We start from the raw sequence: 16,185 nt of genomic DNA on the forward strand, positions 1-16,185 counted from the left end.
ACTTAGCCACTGCTTAGATTTTGAACAAAACTATCAGCAATGGCGGTTGAAAACTTCCGGCATAAGATATCAATCTCGTTCTGTCAACGACCTTGTCAAAGAGTGCGCAAGAGGAGACAGAGGTTACTGTCACTCTCTTGACTTTGAGGTAGGAAACTGCTTCTACAAGACGGAAGCATCAGCAATCATCGACGTCATAAAGATGTAGAAGGCAATGGATACCACTTCCTTAATGATACATACGGAGTATCCACTGGATAGGTGGATTGGAATCGAAAAAGTAGCATAATAATCGCTCCATTGGATAAAAATCCTGTATTAGTCCCCACTTGATCGGAAATCTAAAGAGCCTACAGAAAGTTATACTAAAGCTTAATAAAGGTATAGTGGGGGTGAAGTGAAATGGAAACAAGACAAGAATTTCTGGTCAGGTGAATGTAGGGTAATATCAATAGAAGAAAATTGTATGACTGCAGTAGTATTCCTCTCGAATAGGAAGCAGAATAAGAGAAAGAGAAAGTATATAAAGACACTGAATGGATAATTCAGTAGGTAGAGGTAGATGTAAATGTAATAATCATGGGAGACTGCAATGGGGTTGTAGAGGAAGGTCTAGAAGAAAGGGCCATGGCAGAATCTTGGTTTGAGGCAAGAGAAACACTAATCGACTTATGCAACAATTTTAAGCTAGTAATGGCATATACTCTGTTCAAAAATCACAGTTAGTAAAGTAGTTGGAAGAGGTCTGTAGACACGGGAAGATCCCTGTTGGATTACATCATAGGCAGACAGAGATTCCGAAGTCACATGTTAATTTGTAAGGTGTACCCAGGAGCAGATAGACTCAGACCACAATTTAGTAATGATAAAACTAGACTGAAGTTGAAGAGAATCGTACGGAAGACTCAGTGTGGTATTAAATGGGATGCTGAAATACGAAGGAACATTCACAAGTGATTCAAGTTCGCTGAAGAATTAGATTCTGTGATCAGATATACCACATAGGCAGTTCCACTGAAAGGTAGTAGACACCGCTAAAAAGTTCAAACACAGATGTTGGAAGAACAAACATAAGCACTAGAAAATAACTGCGAAGAGACGTTAGGTTGCAGAAGAAACACTTCACTGACTGACGAAAGAAAAAAGTACACAAAGGTTCAGGGAAAGACAGGAATTCAGCAAAGTAAATCACTTAGGCATAAAACAAAAAGGAAGTGCAAGAAAGCTTAGGCAAAATAGCTGCTGGAAAAAAAATTAAGTAATTTAAAAAGAAATAAACGTCGGAAGGAATGAGTCAGAGATGTAAATCTCGAAACAGCCTTTGGTGAAGTTAAGAGAAAGGCCGACAACATTAAGAGTGCAGTGGGAATGGCACTGTTAAACGCAGAGGTGAGAGTGGATGGATGTGAGGAGGAAACTGGGGGGGGGGGGGGGGAGGCAGGGGGGGGATGGATTGTATGATAACGTCATAGAAGCAGAAGTTGACGTCGACATTGAACGCACAGTATATCCAGTATTAGAAGAGCTTTGGGATCAAAGAAGGCGGACGTTGGTAATAAAACGATTATTCCGGCTGGTGTATACAACCCATGGGATGGCCGATATCCCATAATACTTTCGGAAACATATCATCCACACAATTCCGAAGACAGCAAGAGCAGATAAATTCGAGAACTATCGCACAATCAACTTAACAACTTATGCATAAAAGTCGCTGAGTAGAATAATAAAGACTAGGAAATGAATACAAAATTGAGGCTCTGTTAGGTGATGTTCTGTATGGTTTTAGTAAAGGTAAAGACACCTGAGGCAGTCCTGAAGCAGAAAAATCTAGACACATTCATAGAACTTAACAGAAACAGAAAAAGTGTTCAAGAATGTGAAATGCTACAAGATATTCGAAATTCTGATAAGAATGGGAGTATGTTAAAAGGAAAGGTGGGTAAAATACCATTTTTAGTAGAAGCATGAGGGAAAAGTAAGATTGAAAATTCAAGAACGAAGAGGGCCTCGGACTAGAAAGATAGTAAGATGTGGGTGCAATCTTTCGCCCCTACAGTTCAGCCTATGCATCGAAGAAACATGCATCGAAGAAACATGCATCGAAGAAACATGCATCGAAGAAATAATGATGTAAATAAAAGAATGGTTAAAGAGAGGAATTAAAGTTCAGAGTGAAACAATATCAGTGACAAGATTCGCCGATGACATTGTCATTCTCCATGAACGGGAATAGGAATTGCAGGATCTGTAAAATGGAAAAATCGGTCTAAATAGAAAATTGTGCGAGTTGAGAGTAAACCGAAAAAAGGCTAAAGAAAGAGAAACAGCAGAAATGGTAACAGTGTCAGTTGGTGATCACGAAGTTAATGAACTCTGCGACGAAGAAATTTCTGAGAATGTACATTCAGAGCACAGCAATGAGTGATAGTGAATCATGGACTATGGAAAAACCGGAAAAGAAGAGGATCGAAGTGCTTGAAATGTGATGCTAGAGAAGAGTGGTGAAAAATACATGGAGTGATAAAGTAAGAGATGAGGGGGGGCTCTCCTAAGAATCGGCGAGGGAAAGAACACATTGAAAACGATTACAAGAAGAAGGGACAGGATGATACGGCGTGTGACAGGACTTCAGAGAATAACTTCCGTCGTACTAGAGGGAGATGTAGAGAGTGGAAACCGTAGCAGAAGACTGAGATTGGAATACATCTAACAAATAACTGATAACGTAGCCAGCTTGAAACCGGTCATAAGATTTATGACCAACTAAATATATAAATGAAACTGAATTAATTTTTAAACGTTACTTGATTAATGGAAACTGACATTTGATGATGCACTACCAAATTAGAGCGAGGCCGAGATTGAAGAACGGCCGCTGCACCAGAAGAAACTAGGCCACGTGAGGCTCAGCGGGCATTATCTCGCAGGCTGATTCCATTTCATACCAACAGCTTAGGCAATCCAAGTATTTGTAAGTGGAGTGTTGTGGTGAAATACATTTGTATTGGAAAAAACAGCAAATGCCACATGCGACACACTGCTGTGAGCAGCGTATATATGGGTATATACGGATTCCAAAATACATATTTTTCTAAAGCATCATCATCAAAGTCGCAAATACGTAAGTGTACAAAAAGAAAAAAAAAATTACTTTATGCATGGGTAATACTACTTTGATGATTCTCTCCAAGTTGGCAACCTGAAACCGCAATAACTTCTCTAACATCTACAACATAAACAACTGCGCGTATTTATCAGTTTTTTTCTGATTTGTAATTTCTTTCTTTGTATCTGTAATTACATTAACATTGGTATTTTTCCCAGAAATCTCGCTAATCGATTCTTCTTCTTTGCCTTCTATGCCTCTCATAGGCTATATTTCAAACTTTATTGTCTCTTTAAATCCAAATCGTCATCTGTTCTTGTCTCTGTCGTCATCGTAAGCTCCGTGCGGTTACTCTTCTGAGGTTCATGGGTGAAGTTTTTTATGTGTAAGGGCCACCAGCCCTTTGCACAACCCTCAAAATGGTCGACCACGGACTTTCCTCTCAGGGTTACCTTCACTTAGGGAGAGATGTTTTCACTGTGACTAGATGTCTCTAGTGCATTACCTTTACACGACCCTTGGAGGCAGGAGTACTTCACCCAACAATTCATACAATTCATCCAATTCATCCATCATGGTGGTGTGCATTTCCGCCCTCAATGTCACCGAAGTCTTCACCGTAGCCCTGGAAAGGCCGCCCCCCCCCCCCCCCTAGGTACCACCACACGGGTCAGGTGACTCAAGGTATTTTAACGAGATGTTACTTGTCCTCATCCGTCTTCCCCAGCCGGGCTTGGGACGGACTAGACGGGTTTTTGAGAATAAAACAAGTGGGTGCTGTATTTACTACATTTTTTTGTTACATTTTCCCTGTTACGCCGCCGGGTCTTAGGCGTCTTGTCACGGTTCGTGCGGCTGCCCCCGTCAGAGATTCGAGTCCTCCCTCCGGCGTGTGTGTGTGTGTGTGTGTGTGTGTGTGTGTGTGTGTGTGTGTGTGTGTCTTCCTTAGCGTAAATTAGTTTACATTGGATTGAGTAGGGTGTAAACTTAGGGACCAATGACCTCAGCAGTTAACCCATAGGACCTTACCACATTTAAATATTTCCCAGTTACGATTGTTTCAGCGTATTAGGAAACCTTTATACTAACCAGCCTGTCAAAGTGAGCCAGGAAAGGATCGTTAAGTTTCTTTGAGTGTGACGCTGGATACATTAAGCGTTGTGAGTGGAATGGTTCCGAAAATATAAAACACAGTCAGTGATTAGATAAGTGGAAGTATTAGAAGGTAAGCTTTTTATTGAATTTATACATGTTTTAAGTCACACGTAGGTGTTTCGCTATACTGGTATCCATTACCTGTTTGCTGCATCGTAACCCTCTTTAGAAAATTATGTGTCTGTAGTATTGTACAAAGCAATCTAGTGATGAAAAACATCGATATCGATATTATTATTTCCATCAATTCCAGTGATTTCTCGTAATTTCTCTTTCCTGATTACTGAGAACTTCGGACAATGGCGTATATACGAGCCAAACCAGCAATATCTCTCATCGTCATAAATATTGATCTTTTTTCGAATTCTGGGCCTGCAGCGTTGTAGGTATCTTGTAAGGAGAATCTATGTCTGGTAAGGAAATGTATAGGAAATATACCAAAAAGGCTTAACACACTACTAAAAAATCCATACTAAGATTTGCATACTGTACTGCATATAACCTAAGAACAAATATCCAATCCAGGAAAACTAAACTACCGGTGCACACGTGTCCATACGTACATAAAATTAATAGTAATGACGGTGAAAAATTCTATATAGGTCAAAATAGGTAGAAATTTTAAAATTAGATATCGAGATCATACTATAAACAACGTCACAAACGTATCCACAGTCTTCAACCACATGCAGACAGAAAGCATAAAGTAAACCAGATCGCAAATTCTGCACATAACACCATAGGCCCTCTAGCGACGTGGAGCAGATGGTGGATGGATATGAAACTTAAAAGGATCTTTGCCGCTGTCGGCATAGTAACTCATGTTCAGTCTCATATAGTTGTTCCTTAAAGTGAATGTTTTGCGAGGTAAAAATAAAATAGTGTTTTGAAGCAACCCTTCCGTATTCTAGAACGATAAATACATACATGGCGACTTCCGAAAATGGTGACGTACACAAAGCTTGAGCTAATGCCAGCTTCTGGCAAGGTGGAGCACTAATGGCAGGTGCCGGGAGGGTAGGCGATAATAACCGAAACTTTATCATATTAAACTTGCTTCTAAGATTAAAATTAGAATTATGACATTAAAATCGGATCACATTTAGCTGTGTACGTCTTCAAAATTAATAACATCGCAACAAATACACTACTGGCCATTAAAAGTTGCTACACCACTATGATTATTTGCTACTGACGCGAAATTTAACCGACAGGAAGAACATTCTGTGATAGCTAATGATTAGCTTTTCAGAGCATACACACAAGGTTGACGCCGATGGCGACACCTACAACGTGCTGACATGAAGAAAGTTTCCAACCAATTTCTCATACACAAACAGCAGTTGTCCAGCGTTGCTTGGTGAAACGTTGTTGTGATGCCTCGTGTAAAGAGGAGAAATGCGTACCATCACGTTTCCGACTTTGATGAAAGTCGCACTGTAGCCTATCGCGATTGCAGTTTATCGTATCGAAACACTGCTGCTCGCGTCGGTCGAGATTCAATAACTGTTAGCAGAATATGATATCGGTAGGTTCAAGAGAGTAATACGGAACGCCGTGCTGGATCCCAACGGCCTCGTATCACTAGCAGTCGAGATGACAGGCATCTTACCCGCATGGCTGTAACGGATCGTGCAGCGACGTCTCGATCCCTGAGTCAACAGATAGGGACGTTTGCAAGACAACAACCATCTGCACGAACACCATGGCTGCGGTTACCCTTGACGCTGTATCACAGGCAGGAGCCCCATGTCAAGGACGATCCTGGGTGCACGAATGGCAAAACGTCATTTTTCCGGATGAATCCAGGTTCTACTTCCAGCATCATGATGGTTGCATCCGTGTTTGGCGGCATGGCGGTGAACGCTCATTAGAAGCGTGTATTCGTCATCGCCATACTGGTGTATCACCCGGCGTGATGGTATGGGGGCCATTGGTGACAATTCGGTCATCTCTTTTTCGCATTCACGGCACTTTCAACAGTGGAAGTTACATTTCAGATGTGTTAGACCCGTGTCTCTACCCTTCATTCGACCACTGTGAAACACTACATTTGAGCAGGATAATGCACGACCTCATGTTGCAAGTCCTGTACGGCCCTTTATGGATACAGAAAATGTTCCACTGCTGCCCTGGACAGCACATTCTCCAGATCTCTCACCAACTGAAAACGTCTGGTCAATGGTGGCCAAGCAACTGGCTCGTCACAATACGCCAGTCACTACTCTTGATGAACTGTGGTATCGTGTTGAAGCTGCATGGGCAGCTGTACGTGTACAGTCCATCCAAGTTCTGTTGGACTCAACGCTCAGGTGTATCAACGCCGTTATTACGGCCAGAGGTGTTTGTTCTGGGTCCCGATTTCTCATTATCTATGAACCCAAATTGCGTGAAAATGTAATCGCATGCCATTTCTAGTATAATATATTTGTCCAATGAATACCCGTTTATCATCTGCATTTCTTTTTTGGTGTAGCAATTTTAATGACCAGTAGTGTATTTAGGTATGCTAAATTATCACAGGTGCCGCGTACCTGGACTAGTAGTAGCCAAGGAAAGACTTGAATACATGAAAAAGTCTTCTTTCTACGGGATATCCACTTATGCCAGCACTCATAAGGCAACTAAAGTATTTCCGTTTGTTGTTCAGTTTTTCGATATTAATCAGGGAATTCAGACCAAACTTTTGAAGGTGAGTGCCCTATCTAATGAAACATCTGACGAAATTTCAAGATTTTTTTTATGAATACTATCGAAATGTTTGATTTTGAGAAAAATAAATGTGTGGCATTTTTTTGGAGACAACACCAACACAAACTTTGGTGGTTTAAGAAGACAAGGCAAGTGCAACGTATTCACCTAATTAAAGGCAGCATTGCATGGAAACATTGAAGGCATCGGGTGCCCTGCACATGTTTTACACAATAGCGTGCAGACGTCTGCTGACAGTTTAAGCTGTGATGTTGAAACTATCGTCATGAAGGTATACTCACACATTTACGTATATACTATTAGAACAGAGAGGCTTCAGGAGTTCTGTGATTATGTGGGAACTGAATATATGAATGTAATGTGTCACTCGAAAACTCGCTGGTTATCACTATTTCCAGCAGTTGAAAGAGTAATCCGCCTGTTTGAACCGTTAAAAGATTTTCTGCTAAATGAAGACAAAGCCCCCAAAATATTGGTTCAGTTTCTCAGTAACCCTTTACGTGAAGCCTACATATGTTTCATTCACAGTCAGCTTATCACTTTGCAGCATGGGACAAAGGAAATTGAGGGAAGCACGAAAAGTGTAATAGAGGTAAATGATCCAGAATGAGATTTTCACTCTGCAGCGGAGCGTGCGCTGATATGAAACTTCCTGGCAGATTAAAACTGTGTGCCCGACCGAGACTCGAACTCGGGACCTTTGCCTTTCGCGGGCAAGTGCTCTACCAACATTTTTTTTTGTCTCATTTTGTTTGTTATAGTTCGTTGCAATTGTTCGTGGCGGACGTCCCCTGACGCCCGTTGAAGTTCGTCATTGTTCCATTCACTCAGTTTTTTTATTACAGAGGGCAGCTAACCCTCTGACCGAACACGCTGAGCTACCATGCCGGCGTCCAACTGAGCTACCGAAGCACGACTCACGTCTAGGACTCACAGCTTTACTTCTGCCAGTATCCGTCGCCTACCTTCCAAACTTTACAGAAGCTCTTCTGCCAACCTTGCAGAACTAGCACTCCTGAAAGAAAGGATACTGCGGACACATGGCTTAGCCACAGCCTGGGGGATGTTTCCAGAATGAGATTTTCACTCTGCAGCGGAGTGTGCGCTGATGTGAAACTTCCTGGCAGATTAAAACTGTGTGCCCGACCGAGACTCGAACTCGGGACCTTTGCCTTTCGCGGGCCTACCTTCCAAACTGGCAGAAGTAAAGCTTTGAGTAGCGGCCGTGGGTCGTGCTCCGGTGGCTCAGATGGTAGAGCACTTGCCCTCGAAAGGCAGAGGTCCCGAGTTCGAGTCTCGGTCGGGCACACAGTTTTAATCTGCCAGGAAGTTTCATATCAGCGCACACTCCGCTGCAGAGTGAAAATCTCATTATAGAATTCCCCCAGGCTGTGGCTAAGCCATGTCTCCGCAGTATCCTTCCTTTCTGTTCTGCAAGGTTCGCAGACGAGCTTCTGTAAAGTTCGGAAGGTAGGAGACGGATACTGGCAGAAGTAAAGCTGTGAGTAGCGGACGTAAGTCGTGCTTCGGTAGCCCCGTTGGTAGAGCACTTGCCCGCGAAAGGCAAAGGTTCCGAGTTCGAGTCTCGGTCACACACACAGTTTTAATCTGCCAGGAAGTTTCGAGGTAAATCATGTTTTGAAAAATACTCTGGAAACTTTTATTAAGAGGAGAGAACAGCAGTTAATTTCTTTTAATGCTAAATCTGTCCTTAAAAGAGCAGAAGTATCAGAAGCAGCGGAAAGAAGTTTTAGAGAAGAAGTTAACAAGTTTTATGACACTTGTGTATAACATCTCAGCAAGTGGAGCGCCTCATATTTACCCTCATTGCCGGTGTTTGATTGGATGTTACTGAAGAGAGTGCCAAAATGGAAAAGTGTTGAAGAGAGTTTCATATTTGAAGAGCAAAGAGATTAAAATCGATGTTTCAGTTCTCTTTGATCAGTTAGGCATACTGACAAATTTTTTTGAAGAAAGTCTTCACAAGTGGAATGATGAAAAAAAAAAAACCATTGGAATGTCATGAGAAGTGGGTGAGTTTTTTTAAAAGCTGTGACTGTCTTCAGCATTACTCTGAGTTGGTAATAATTGCAAGGTATTTATTTGCAATCCCAGCCCATAATTCCAATGTGGAAAGAATAATTTCGTTCATAAATACCCAGTGGACTGATGAAATAAACAGAATGGAGGTGAACTCTCTTGAAGATCCTGTACAACTACAAAATGGATTGTGCGAGTTTTATCACTGTGTCTCAAAGAACAAAGACATGATCAAGAAGGCTGGAGGCAGTGAAAAATACCCTTTTCTCCAAGGATAGTCAATTCCATCTACAAATGCTCAGTAATATTAAAGCCCATGTTAATATTAATTGATTAAAAGTTGAATGGCTGCAAAATTTTGTAAAATCGTAATACATTTCTTTATTACTGTATACATTTATTAAATGTCATTAATTATATAGATAATCTAGATTACATCATTCTTTTGTATCATCTTATTAGTTATAATAATCGGGTTAACAAAATGTATCAACAATACATTAATATTTAAAATTAAGAAATCTGGGTACATGTGGAATGAGGTGTCCATTGGCACCCGGGTGAATTTGTCCCGGTTTTCACCGAAAATAATTTGGTCACCCTAGTTTACAAGGTTGAAAGAAGTAGCAATACTTATCGATATATCGACAGAGTCGGTGGCGAAAGAACAGGGTACACTCACGGTTTTCCAGCTTCGACCTACCACATGTTATTACCGCTGATCACAAAAAAAAATTCGAGAGCCAATTATACAACGAGCTCTTCTTGTTACCATCTGCACACGACAAACTATCACGCCTCTAATAACGACATGGTGCATCGTTTCCATCGCAAACTCGACGTCGCTGATTTGTAGTCCGTCAGAGTGGGTAAAAGCACTCCCTTTCGTTTTTTTGGAATTACACACGGCAATAAACGAGGACACTCAGTGCTCTCCTGCACAATTAGTTAATGGCAAACAATAACGGGTTCCAGGGGAATTAATATTGCCAGACTCCATTGTTGTTGTTTCTGTTGTGGTCTTCAGTCCAGAGACTGGTCTGATGCAGTTCGCCATGCCCATACAGCAAACAGCTCTCCATACAGCAAACTAAATCACTGTTTTGTACGCAGCTTACACGACGGCTCAGTAATCTAATGAGGAGCGTACAACTATTCAAACGCACCAGACATGGTAGGAAAGCAACTTGGAAACTTGTGATAAGGTCTTATAGGACTAAACTGCTGAGGTCATCGGTCCCTAAGCTTACAAAGTACTTAATCTAACTTAAAATAACTTACGCTGAGGACGACACACACACACCCATGCCAGAGGGAGGACTCGAACCTCCGACGAGCGGAGCCACATGGACCGTGACAGACCGCGCGGCTACCCCGAGCGGCAGTAGAAGAGCAGACGTGCATAAGGAGTTAGAAATAACGTCCCATTTGTGGCTTCGGGAAGCTGCAGTTCGTCCATCACTTATTTCGTCGAATGGTGTTTCTACAAAGTGATATCAAGGGAAAGGCACTCCTTGAAAATCGATAAAGACAGAGAACAAGAAACGATTATCATCGAATGGCTTGAACCAACATACACTCATGTAGGGAAAAGGGAACCCTTCTTAATCAGCTCGGGGGACATAGCTTCCTCAGCAGGAAAAGGGCAAACCGACAAATAATTTCGAACTCTACACTTCAGCCACCAGACAGGAGCAACCTACGCCTGCAACCACTGTTTACGCGAGAAGCAGTCGGCAAGTAGAGTACAAATTCCCTCAAATACCGGGAACACCTGGCTTTAAAAATTAAGGTGCATGGGGCTACGGCGATGTCAAACAGACGATGCATCACAAGTGAATAGTGCCATCTGTGAAGTTTAAAAGGATTATCTTTGCCTCTGTCTGCACAGTAACTCATGTTGAATCTTATACAATTATTCTTAGAAGTGTGTGATTCGCCAGACAAAAATAAAATAATTATTCGAAGCAACCGTTCGTATTCTCTCAAAGATGTTTAGAAGAAATTGAATTCTACAAGCACACACCCAATATACAGACAAATTTCGTAACGAACATACCGACTTCAAACATAAAAATTATGCTGTCAGTTTCATTGAAATTTTAGTACATGATACCAAATGAAACAAATTTACGTGCAAAGACAACACCATCGAACTCGAGCTAAGAATTTTCTACTACCACACATAATTTCATTGAAGAACAAGCCAACTATGTAATCGTATCACAACGTTGACTTTGTTGTCAGAATTATGAAAAATGTTAAATAAGTCTTAACGAATATTGCTCAACAACAAATTCCGCTCTTGAAACATTACATATCTACAATTTCATCTGCGCTGCACCTACGATACGCAGCAGTACAGGATATTAGATAGCGACAGCGTTAACGATGTTTTATGGAGGTAACTACCACAACAGATATAAACAAAATTGTTATTAGTTACAAATAGATATAGGTATATGCAGTAACAATTCCTAATGTTTTACGTAGCTTATTGCACATCCTAATAAAAAGCCTTCGAATGTAGCAGCACTTTGTCTTACTAGACATGTCTTTACAGAAAATATTCTTCTCGTTTTGGCCAACGAACAGAGGAATCGACTGGTGTATCTCCCTGTAGGAGCCCACTCTGTGTAAGTCTCTTCATCTCTACCTTATTACTTTTTTTTTCCTGTATTGAGTTTCGATTCCCCCCGAAGGTGGCGGTATGGCAGCAGCTTAGAACGCCGCTCTTCGGCCTACAGAATTTTTAAAACACGAGAAGAAGATAATACACAATAAAAGCAGGCGATAGAAACGGTGACTTAAATTGTAAAATGGCGGAAAATTGTGGAAGTTAAAACATAAAACAAAGGTTTGGCTATGCTAATAAGATACCCAGGAAGCAGACAGGGATAACAGCAGACAGACCAAAAAAACACGATGACAGTCTGGTTTCTGATCGCAACACTTCGCGAAAGACGCACGACACGTAACACTCACTTAAAAAACGGTACAAAAGAGTAGGCGCGAAGATGACACACAACAGCCGATGGCAGATGGGGAGGGACCTGGACAGATGAGGGGAAAAAAGGGGGATGAGGAGTGGAAAAACGAAGTGGGAGATGTGTCTTATTACTGCAACCTCAATTCTATTCAGATGATGTTCAGATGTGTGTGACATCTTATGGGACTTAACTGCTAAGGTCATCAGTCCCTAAGCTTACACACTACGTAACCTAATTATCCTAAGGACAAACACACACACCCATGCCCGAGGGAGGACTCGAACCTCCGCCGGGACTAACCACACAGTCTATGACTCTATTCTTTTAAACCTATTAACTGCACTTCATCTTAAGAGTATAATGACTTTTCAAGACACTGGCTGCACCCTTCAACTAGTCTTCCAACTCCTTTTCCGTCCCTGTTAGAATTACCGTGTCACTTGTTGCTCGGCAACAAATTCCATTGCTGAGACATTTTATATCGGCAGTTTCGTCTGCCCTTGTTATAGTTTGTTCTCCCCAAACTTAAAACGCTTTCAGAGACTCTCCTCAGTTTCCTTTACTGGATGGCCAATTTCAAAATTGAACAAGGACTACACGCTACAACCCTGTCACACTCCCTTCTCAACTACCACTTTCGTTTCATGTCGTTCACTCTTAGAACTACAGTTTACTTTATGTACAAGTTGTACATAACTTCAGAATTTCACTTAGTATCCTCCATTCGATATTGCCGCGTCATTAGCAGAAGTATCGCAGGGTGTCTTATTTCTTACACGGAGGAGCGTTGGAATGTGTCCGATCGGTCCGCGGCGTTAATTGAATGTGCGGCCGGCGTGTGGTATTGGCCGCTGCGTTCGGCGTCCATCCGGCAGCTGGCGCAGCGATCGCGGTCAGTGAGTGTGGGGCCCCAGCGACGGGCGGGCCAGTCACGACTCCCTCCTGCGTGCAGCGCGAAGAGGCTGCGCGCCGGTTTGACACCCGCTCTCCAAAGGTAAGACCGAGCAGCGCTGCCGCGGAGCTGACTCCACTCACTGTAAAGGACCTCCAACCGTACGGCACATGTAGCGCGGGCCCACAACTGTAAGCCGCTGCCTCGAAAACCACTGCCAAAGTTTTTAGTCCTACGACTGCAGTAGCTTATAAAACAGGGCATTTCGTACTTCATTTGGTATATAACTTGCCACTGTAGGTCTAATTATTGTAATTAACTAATAGGTAACCTATAAATCACGATTTATTTAGGATAAAATGTGTAGTACTAAACTTTACATTTTTCTCCTCCAGGTGTTCTAGGGTTAAGGGGAAAAGTGAAAATAGTAACACTGTTCCAGACTGTGTCCATGATACCACTAATACTGGAAAATAATAGGGCATTGACATAAAACTGTGTGTAGTTTGTGGAAATTTTTGAGAACGCATTTGCCGTATTCCTACTTTATTCAACCACGTCTTACATATTACAAATCTGAAAACTAATTTACGTCTTACGAACTTTCAGTACACTACTGCACAAAGATTGTTTTACATCGTTACCAAAGCACGCCTAAAAATGATTTCTTTTTATACCCTCGCACCAAACTCGAGGACTTCTACGCCAATAAATCTGACAATCGTATTGATGGAGGTTTCTCGGGTATGCAGTCGGGTGGCGCGACGTTTCGGGAAGTGTCATACTACCCATCTTCTGACAATCATAATTCGCTTTAGTTAAGGTTGATAATACAGCTCACCTGTTGCTGTTTTTCTGATCCTGCCTTACGTTTCTACCATTAATTTTAAGAAGCGAGTCTCTAACTTTTTATACAACGTTTCAACGCATTTCTGTGAAAGTGAATACTTCTATGATTAATCCGTTCAGACTCGCCAGTGTGCTTATTCACAGTGTTAAGGCTTCCAGTTCCCAACACAACGTACATCAACCTCTTCCACCTGGTGACTAGCAATGTTTTGTAGTACAGTCTTGTGGAGTGTGTCTAGAAATTTTGTACTTCCCACAGGTCTGAAGTTAATACGTTTTTCACAAAAGGCATTATACTTTGTAACTTGAGCTCTATGGATACAGGTTAATGGCCTGCAGCGGTGGTCAATTGTCAGTTATGCTTGCCGTCAGTTCGATCGATGTTAAGGACCTGAAACTCCATGATCTTCCTACTTACTGAATACATCAAAAATTTCTGTCAAGAAGCTCTTGTCACTTGGCCGGTCTGAGTATGTAAGCAGCCAGAGTTAAGTTCCGGCCCAAATGACATATTGCACTTTCTTATGAGGAGCTTTATTATTATTATTCGTAAAACCCAAGCAAGTCGTTAAATTAGTGACATTATCTTCATATTTTGTGTGGAAGTAAAAGAATGAATTTAAAATATACGAGTAAACATTTTTCACTACGGGTCCTATTATCTATCATTGTTGCAGGCCCACAGAGACTTTAAACTGCCCCTAATTCCAACAAAATAAGTCCCTCCGCCGACCGATTTACGTCTGCAGCTAACACATCTAACGAATCTAGTACTTAACGAACGTTGGACAAAAATATCCACATCTGTTAAAGTTGTACAACCAATCCTTTAATATGTATGCAGCGTAGAGGTTTTAATGAATAACAATTATTCTCAAACTATACCCAACACTCAGTGTAATGTTTTGCACATTACTGTTTTCGCCTGCCTCGCATTTTTTCCTCTTTGTTGACCATTCTATCGCCTAAATAACTATGCGTGTATGCCGTACCAGATGTCATACTAATTAATTCTTGTAAGTATTTTCCATAGCCTTCTTTCCTCCATTACTATTTTAATTTACTTTTCATTTCGTGTGTTATCTGTACTCTTAATTTTTGAAACCATCTAGTACCACAACCTTCCAGGTTCTCATAACCTTCGTTCCATTTGCTTAGGGCTATGGTGTCTTGAACTTCAAGAACTTATTAATTAATTACGAATCATTACTTAATTAAATAAGGGCTATTTTATGGGAACCCTTCTCCACAACAGGCATAAAGACTATATTGCAATCCTTGATTCGACAATTCTGTATTACCTTACTTTCTCATCTTCCACAGCTCTCATTCTCACTTATGTTTTTGGCCCAGTAAGTGCTTCAGTTACTACTGTCTGATTTGACTGAGTTCGGTACTTTGTATTTTCTATTTGTAATTTCTCTTTTTGTGATATGAGCAGATATCTGTCATGATTTTTTATTTTTCCGTTCTGTTTCTACATTTTAAATTAATGTGTGTCTTGTGATCAATTTTCTGAACTTATAACAGCTTTGGGATGAAGCTAGAAGTTATAAATATTCTTCTTTGCAAACAAGATGCTGTCGTTCCAGAAAGGAAAAGCACTGCTGAAGGAGAAGATGATGAAGAAGAAGAAGAAGAAAAGGAACATAATTATCCATTAACCTTCCACGCTCTTCTATGTTTCGAAAGTTGGTGACTATTGTCCACATAGGTTTCTAGTCAACATCCTTTAAAACCTGTCGTTGATAATAAAGCAGTTTTTTCTACAAGCAACGAGACGTACCAAGAAAACAATCATATAAATTCTTCAGCTTGAGCTGGTCTTTGATTGGATGGATCGGATGAAATTGTAAAATATAAATATCATTATGCTCGTCATGCAACATCTCTGGAAACAACGTAGCTGTGGGTTTTTGATTTCCAGCTTTCATAATTTGTTAATACAACTGAACTACTAACAAAAAATTTAGACTTGTGCACTATACTTTCATTAGACACAGTACCGGCTGCTAAACACTCGTTAGGTATGGTTTCTTCCTGTCTTACAGAAGGAATGAATTAGAAAGTTATATTCTGACGTGAATGAAAACCACAGCTTGGACGGAAACTGCGGAATGGAGAAAGGGTAAAATAAAACTGCGGAAGATAAGAGTTCGTTAAGTTTACCTAGAAACTCACTATAATGAGTTACTTGTAACCAATGTATTCATTCTCATCTTATCACTCTTCAATATTCTTCCTAGAAATTTAAGAACATTATTTTTGAAAATTTGTTAGTGCAAGTTCTAGTATACGAAATAAATATCATCGTGCACCATTCTCAGAACGTAGAGTGCGCATTGTTGAGTCCGTTACAATATTACGTCAGGTGCTTTAGCAATCAGTCATACTTCTACGATGTGGCTGCTACGTCCCTAATTGGTGCTCCGTGTACT

The 16,185-nt window shown here is 41.0% G+C and overlaps 1 protein-coding gene and 1 non-coding gene across 3 annotated transcripts in view; both read left to right on the forward strand.

Moving 5' to 3' along the window:
* Nucleotides 1-8,209: 8,209 nt before the first annotated feature.
* On the forward strand, nt 8,210-8,284 carry Trnas-cga (transfer RNA serine (anticodon CGA)). The gene has a single exon. It is a non-coding gene; the product is annotated as a tRNA-Ser (tRNA).
* A 4,544-nt stretch (nt 8,285-12,828) lies between these two features.
* Nucleotides 12,829-16,185, forward strand: part of LOC126354561 (uncharacterized) — a 103,119-nt gene continuing 99,762 nt past the window's right edge. Inside the window, exon 1 of one of the 2 annotated variants that reach the window (XR_007565350.1) lies at nt 12,829-13,000. The gene's annotated coding sequence lies outside the window, so the exon portion shown is untranslated. The remainder of the gene's footprint in view (nt 13,001-16,185) is intronic. The other variant, XM_050004304.1, reaches the window with a different exon arrangement.

The sequence above is a fragment of the Schistocerca gregaria genome, chromosome 3 (genome assembly GCF_023897955.1).
Source record: "Schistocerca gregaria isolate iqSchGreg1 chromosome 3, iqSchGreg1.2, whole genome shotgun sequence".
NCBI classification, from domain to species: domain Eukaryota; kingdom Metazoa; phylum Arthropoda; class Insecta; order Orthoptera; family Acrididae; genus Schistocerca; species Schistocerca gregaria.